At 41.5% G+C, this 7,934-nt stretch overlaps 1 non-coding gene across 1 annotated transcript; it reads left to right on the top strand.

Annotated features, from left to right (window-relative positions):
* The first annotated feature begins 661 nt into the window (after window positions 1-661).
* On the top strand, window positions 662-768 carry LOC120252216. Its single transcript, XR_005533757.1, has one exon. It is a non-coding gene; the product is annotated as a small nucleolar RNA R71 (small nucleolar RNA).
* The last annotated feature ends 7,166 nt before the right edge of the window (window positions 769-7,934 follow it).

Below are 7,934 nucleotides of genomic sequence, written 5' to 3' on the forward strand. Positions count from 1 at the left end.
GCAAGGAGGCGGTGTGATTGCAAAAGTGTAGCCCTCGATTGATTCAAACCTTTGTATTTGCAAATTACACAAATCTAGCTAAGTGCTTTCTCTAAGTCCGTCAGTCTGGTTTCCAAACTCTGAGACTCGTTTTCCACCCTGAGGGACTTGTTGTTGTTGTTTGAAACCCTGGTGGTCCCATGGCTTTTTTGTGGACCCAGATTACTCCATGAGAGTTGGGATGATTCTTCCAACCTGAATTGTAGGTATTGCTATATGGATTTCCTTGAGGTCTCATGCCATTACCTACAAAAATCAACATTTTTCCACTGAAGAAACATCTCCAATAGAGATCGGGCAATCGGAGGGAGCATGTCCTCCACCACAACCGGAATAATTAGTCACGGTCGCCACTCTATTTGAAGTTAGGAGATCTAACTTCTTGCTCAAATTCTCTCCTTGGGCCGCCAATAAAGTTACTGTATCAATTTCATGGAGACCGTGCACTTTTTTCTTCTCCCTAGCATTCCATTGGTAGCTATTTAACCCCATTGCCTCAATTAATTGGCGGGCTTCATCGGGGGTCTTGCTACCTAAGGTACCTCCTTCTGCCGCATCCAAGAGTTGCCTTGTACTCGGGTTCAAACCATTGTAAAAGGTTTGAACAATCATCCACTCCGGGAATCCGTGTTGCGGGCACTTTCTCAGGAGCTCCTTGAACCTTTCCCATGTCTCGAATAGAGACTCCAATTCCACCTGAACAAAGGATGAGATCTCATTCCTAAGCATTGTTGATTTTCCGGGAGGAAGTAACGGGCTAGAAAAGCTTCAACCATCTCCTCCCATGTGGTAATTGATGCTCTAGGTAATGAGTGTAGCCACTGCTTCGCTCTCCTCTTTACAGAAAAAGGGAAGGCTCTCAATTTGATTGCATCATCCGTCACCCCATTTATCCTCAGCATATCACACACCTCGAGAAAGCTCTCGATATGACTGTTTGGATCCTCATCGGCCAAGCCATTGAATTGTGCGGATTGCTGCAACATGTGAATGAATGCCGACTTCAGCTCGAAATTCTAAGCTATAATCGGGGGACACACAATACTAGACTGTGTTCCCAATACTGAAGGTCTGGCATAATTGGATAGTGTTCGCTGTTGATCATTCTATCCTGCCATGTTTTCAGATTCTTCTACTTCCAAATCAGCTGAATTAGATCTGTTATTAGCACGGGTTCTTTCCCTTTTCTTCTAAAGTGTGCTTTTCAAGCTCGTGGATCTCCTTCAATCAATATTGAGGGATTCCCTTGGGGTCATAACCCGGAGCGCAACCAAAATACAAATCGTAACGATGATAGAATAAGAAGATATGGAAGAGACATATAGGTAGATAGCTAAGAAAAACAAAGTGGAAAGTGTCTCTAAACGCCTATTCCCGCAGCAAGTGCAAAAACATGACAAGATCCCTTGCGTATATCCATCAAGTGCACGGGTTTGTCAAAGTAATAATCCCGGATGAGCGTAGTATTGAATCCACGGGGAATAGGGATAAAACACTTAGTCGATTCTTAGCTATGTGAAAGACCAATAGTTATAAGTGTGATAATGATTCAATTCTTGAAAGTAAAACAAGAAGTAAGAGAGAACGATTAAAGGAGAAGGTAAGGCAATCGATAAAGATGGGGTACTCGGATAATGCTCCCCTAAGACAAACGTTTCAAGTGCAAGAACCCTCTATTATGCTTCCTAATCAATGCAATAGTGAGTCGTAGAAATCTTTCATTACATAGTCCCAAATCTAAGGTCAACTATGCCTAACTCTATACATGTCCCGGAGGAGAAATCGAACAATCTCAACACCTCGCACTCGCATAGAGTTGCAATGAGCTCTAGGGATTCCAAGTGATAAATCTCTTCCTAATTATAGAACTAACCCTTTGGTCTAGGTGGACGGTCCCTACCCATAATTAAGCCCTAGATACTAAGATCACCTCAACGCTTCACTCCATTGCACACGCAACTAAGCCCCCGATGGAGGTTCATCCCTTAGACCATTCACTCTATTATGGCCGCAAAGAACTCATGGAACGGAGGTAGAATGTATCACGCTCGAGGGGAAAGGGGACGCCCCTGCACTTCCTCGACTCACCCCTCTCAACCCTCTCCAACCTAGCTTTTGTCTAACGCCTGCGTGTGTATTACTCACTCACAAGGTTACCAACGGAACTCTCAACCATAGTGTCACTGTAGGGGGAAATGTTCATACAATCAAGCATTCAAGGTTGGAACTCACAATAAACATCAATTTATTGAAAGCATAATAAAAGAGATTCAATGAAACGAATACATCCTAGGGTTCACAAATACCCAAGTACCCACTAGGGGTTTAGCTCTCCATGGAGCTAAGTACAATCAAAGAAGTAGAATGTAAAAGCAATGAATCAATAAAGAAACCCCCTCGATGGTTGTGTCGATGGTCTTGTGGAGTGTCCTCTACTCGTCGCAAAGGATCCTTTGTCCGGCCTAGGATACACCTCGCCGGATCGGTGCCGACGAAAGCTTTCCCAATAACCTTCTTCCAAACGACGCGTGATGTTGGAGCCTTAGAACCTCTCCAAAACCCTAGCCAATACCCCTCAAAACCCTAGCCGAAGCCCTCTCAAGTTGGGGAAAAGATGGATAAAAGAATATCAAAATTGGGGCTGAATCGGCTTTTTGTACGGCTGGAGTCGGGTGACTCCACGGGCGTGCATAATGCCACACACCCCTGTGGAATTTCCACACGGGCATGGATAATTTCCACACGCCCGTGTGGATTCTCTGGCTTTCTTTTTTCTCGGCCGTACGTGAACAAAGGTCTGCTATAGTATATGCCATGTTGTTGATGTAGTGCTCGCTCACAGATTCTACCCCGAATAGCTTCCCAAATCCATACTTTCATCGGGGTAACGCAAACGGGCACACGTTCATGTCGTGGATAACTTATTCAATGATATACACATTGGTGGAGCTCTTGTTCTATGTGCATAAGTTGTAATGCTCGAGTGTAACTGCTTTTGTGCCCCTCTAATTGGATGTGCCCAATCGCATACGAGGAGGTTGGCACACACTCTAGCATCTCACACCCGACCTATGTCTTTGCGTTTGAACCTTAGCAGGATTTCCTCCAAAATCGGTGCATTATGATCCACATTGGCTTCTTTCCTTCATACTCGGCCTCACAACCCTACCTGCATAAGAGTAACATAAAAACACACATATTAGTGCAAAAACCCGAGAAAAGTAATGCTCAACATAAGGAATGAATGCTTCGCATTCATTTCACACAAGGACTTATCAAACCACCGAATTGCTAGTACCCCTCTTATGATTCCAAATATAAGGGTAAAAATGGGGACAAACAGTGATAGTGATATGAGTCCATAGACTTTATTTAGGGACACCGAACTAGAAAAAGAATTGAGATCTTGCACTTCGATCGTATCAATTATCATTATCAATGATCAACTTCCCCCATAATGATAATTATACTATCTAGTTGCGTCATGATATCAGTTAATATCATTCTTTTAACTAGACTAGTTGGGTAAGAATTTCAAAATTGATGAAACCGAGTGGACGAAGAGGAAGAAGCAAGCTGAGGAAAGGGGGGTTCCTTGTTTGTCGGTCGAAGAAGGTAACAAGTGGAAGCAACCGATGCTTTGGTCATTCGACTCTTTGATGGCAGTCTATGCTTGCTATCATGCTGGCAAAAAGCAGGGGTTTTGGCTAGGTTTAACTACTATTAGATTTGAACCAATGACTCTAGCCATATGAAAGCGATACTCTAATCGCTGAGTCAAATAGGTCAAGCTGAGTCAAATCAGAGAAAATAAACTATAAGAGAAAGCTAACCAAAGCGCAACCAAAGCTCTCTGCAGGGTCAAGCGCTAAGAAAGAGAAAGCGTTATCGCTATACGAAATGAAGCAGTGGCTAGCACGCTAAGAAAACCCAATGTTCGATCGAAGGCATTGTCGGTCGTCTATCTTAATTCATGTTGTAATGTGGTCATTTTATTTTTATGCTGCATTGGTGTTTTCAGTCCCCACCATAACAAAATTCGTCTACCATATCTCAGATCATAGGAGTAGTCAAAGGAAGTACGGTGGACATTCTTTTTTTCCCTTTTTGAGGCCCCAGGTTGGCACACGAGGAAACCAGACAAGTAATTCTATCCCCTTGACCAGGTCTCAAACTTGTTACTGCTATCGGAAAGAGATTCTCTATCCCTAGAAAGAGACCTGATCTACAAAGCCATCTTATAGAAAATTGGTATATGGTACGGTGAGGGCTTCCGAAGAACAAGAAGAAGCGGCTTTGTCGCTTCACTCTCTATAGGCCTAAACCGCTTGCTTAAAGTATAGATTGATCCACCGGACTTTTGGAACAAGCTTTACCAAATCAAAAAGAAAGAAGAAAAGATACCGGAAGGACACAGAAGGACACAGAAGGAAAGATAGGATAGATTTCAACAAGCTTTTACCCGAATGAAAAAGGAAAGAAGAAAAAGATACGCGAAAGGACACGTAAGGAATGAAATCGAAAAGACTTAAACTAGCTTTACCATGCTAACCAGAATACGAGGAAGGAGAGATTGAACCACCCTTTAGTAAAGGAAAGAAGAAGGGTGTTCTTCTTAACTGAAAATTTTTGAATAAAACTTTTGAGAGTCCTTTCTATCGGCTAGCATAAGTGGCGGCTAATATGGGATAGCTAACAAAACGAGCTCTTTGGTATGGAAAAGAAAGACCTTACCTTACTCTTTTAAAAGCTAGAACAGAGCAGGAGAAGAGGAAGGGGTGTTAAAAATCTTCTACATCCCGATCTCGACTTTCAACATATACCAAGGATTAAAAGGAGATGTAAAAGAACTCAAACAACTAGCTTTAATTTAAAAAAAACACAAGAGGAGATAAATAAGAAAGACTTAAAGAAGCCTACCCCATTCCAAGGAGAAGAAGAAGCGGGGTATTCTCCTGTATCAACAACTATTTATCGTATCTTTATTCTAGAAGTATTGGCTAAGCAAGGTTCTCAGCTAAGGTGAAAATGATAGATATGACTAAAAAAAAACAACCTTCAAATGTTTATGCTTACTGGTCATTCCTAAAGAGCTCGGGACTTAAATCGACTATTATCATGCAGCTCTTTAACCTCCTAGCTTGCGAGAGAAAAATTCTTTTCTCGCGCGTTACATATAAATATTGTCCTTTTGTTCCCATCTTGGACTTTAGTTCATCAGTTCATCAAGGAAAGGAGAATTTACTACGAGAGTGCAGGGATTTTCTCCTCAATAGGTGTCGGGGTACAGAAAACCTAAATTTTGCTTGGTTGCTTGACGAATGGTTTTTTACAATGTTAGTGAGAGCAGGGTCCAAACCAAAACCAATTCATTCTCATAAAATAATTAGAATTGATGGCAAAGCTCTTTATAAATCTATAAAATAAGTTTTCTAAGAAAAAAAGTCGTCAAGATAGCAAGGTTATGAGTAAGGCTAAAGCTAGCTATTCAGCCATTCAGCTAACAACGCTTTAACAAAGCATGTGAGGAAGCGAAGAAAATGGAGGCTTGAAATCTGTCCATTCTTTGGATTGAAGAAAGAATAAAATTCTGTCTCGTTCCGTTAGCAAGCAAGCCAACTTTTTTAATTCAAAATCTTTCTTTCCAAGCGCGTCATCAATCAAGCATTTTCATCTTTCTTTCTCTCTTTCTGGCAGGTAGGCAAGTATTGGCATGTGAGCTCAAGTTCAAGGCTTGCAAAGGTTTCCTAGTAGTTATGTGTAGTCAACTTTGAAAGTGATAGAGCAACAAGGAAGTAGGGATTCAAGTAAAGAATCCGTGGAAAGCCCATAATTGTCTACAGCGAGTTATGGCTGAATCCAAGTTGAGCGACGAGAGCAAAATACTTATCTATGAATAATGTATGGAGTCAGACTTTGTCCTTATCGGGGAGCGAAGGCTTGGAGCACGACTGAATCCGAAGATGAATCAAAGAATATGCAAGCTAAGAGAATAGAATGAGTAGAACTCGCCGAGTGTTTTTGAAGAGTAGGAAAAAAAGCTCGAAAGGTAGCTTTCTTTGTATTGGCTACTTACTATACACTGAATTAAAATCAAGATGAATGCAGACAAGCTATCTAGTCCAGCGCTGGCCTCTATCTCTATAAAGTAGTTTACGGAATCAATATTAGACGCAAGCAAGCTTCAGCATTCGATTTGATAAAGAAGGCTTGACTCTATAAATGACTAGGGTACGACGTATAAGTACTCACGGAAAAGAAACAGCCAAGCAAGAAAGCAAGCTGAGTTTGTCAAGACAAGTCCCACATAGAATAAGCCTAGCGTGATAGAAGAATAATAGGAAATTTCTCTTTGAGAAGTAATGCTTTTTCTTCTGCGAATCTATCGTGTTAAGACAATCCAATATAATTTTTCTTACATGTTGGAAGGTGAATAATATTAGAAGCAAGTGGGCCTCTGGCCACAATACCAATCCTCACTATGGCTTCTTCACTCCGTTGTATGCGCAACTAAGCCCCAGCGGAAGTTCATCCCTTAGACCATTCATTCTATTATAGCCGCAAAGAACTCGAGGAGCGGAGGTAGAATCTATCACGTTGGAGGGGAAAGGGGACGCTCACATGCCTCTCGACTCACCCTCTCAACCCTCTCCAACCTAGCTTTTGTCTAACGCTTGTGGTGTGTCACTCACTCACAAGGTTATCAACAAGAACTCTCAACCCTAGTGTCACTCTAGGGGCAATATTCATTCAATCAAGCATTCATGGTTGGAACTCACAATAAACATCAATTAATTGAAAGCATAATAAAGAGATTCAATAAAACGAATATATCCTAGGGTTCACAAATACCGAGTACCCATCGAGTTTAGCTCTCCATGGAGCTAAATACAATCAAAGAAATAGAATGTAAAAGCAATGGATCCATAAAGAAACCCCCTCGATGATCGTATCGATGGTCTTGTGGAGAGTCCTCAACTCGTCACAAGGGATCCTTTGTCCGGCCTAGGATACACCTCGCCGGATCGATGCCGATGAAAGCTCTCCCAATAACCTTCTTCCAAATGACGTGCGATGTCAGAGCCATAGAACCTCTCCAAAACCTTAGCCAAAACCCCTCAAAACCCTTGCCGAAGCCCTCTCTCAAGTTGGGGAAAAGATGGAGAAAAGAATACGAAAATCGGGGATGATTCGGCATTAAATAGGGCTGGAATCGGGCGACTACACGTGGATGCTTCACGCCGTCTGCGGAATTCTCTACAGCGTGGATAATTTCCACACGCCGTGTGGATTCTCCTTTCTCGGTTTCTCGGCGGCTATGAGCGGTCATGCTACAGAGCATGCTACGTTGCTCTGCCGCAAAGATGTTGGCTTCGAATAGCTTCCCAATTTCATACTTTTTCACGGGTATACGCATAGCGGGCACTACGCTCACGTCGTGAATCACTTGCTTCTTCAATGATATACATGTTGGTGGAGCTCTTGTTATATGTGCATAAGTCGGCAAAGAATTAGGTTTTTGATTCATTGCTAAAAAATAGGGGGCATTTCCAAAACAAAGCATTGATTTTGGGTGTTGACTCAATAATAGCAGGCATTCTGAAAAGAAAAACATAAGATTAGGGGTTTAAATGAAAACTATTAGGCATTCATAAAAAAAAAATAGGATTAGGATTTTGATTTAAAAAATGAGACATTGCCGAAAGAAAACCTGAGAATATTGTATTGATTCAAAAATAATAAATATTCCCAAAAGATTATGGTTTTCATTAAAAAAAAGGAAGTATTGCGAAGAAATACATACGATTAGGGTTTGGATTACAAAATATGAGGCATTAATACAGACTTAGGATTAAGGTTATGAATAAAAAATATGAGACATTTCTGATTAAAAA

Source organism: Dioscorea cayenensis, chromosome 20, assembly GCF_009730915.1.
Source record: "Dioscorea cayenensis subsp. rotundata cultivar TDr96_F1 chromosome 20, TDr96_F1_v2_PseudoChromosome.rev07_lg8_w22 25.fasta, whole genome shotgun sequence".
NCBI classification, from domain to species: domain Eukaryota; kingdom Viridiplantae; phylum Streptophyta; class Magnoliopsida; order Dioscoreales; family Dioscoreaceae; genus Dioscorea; species Dioscorea cayenensis.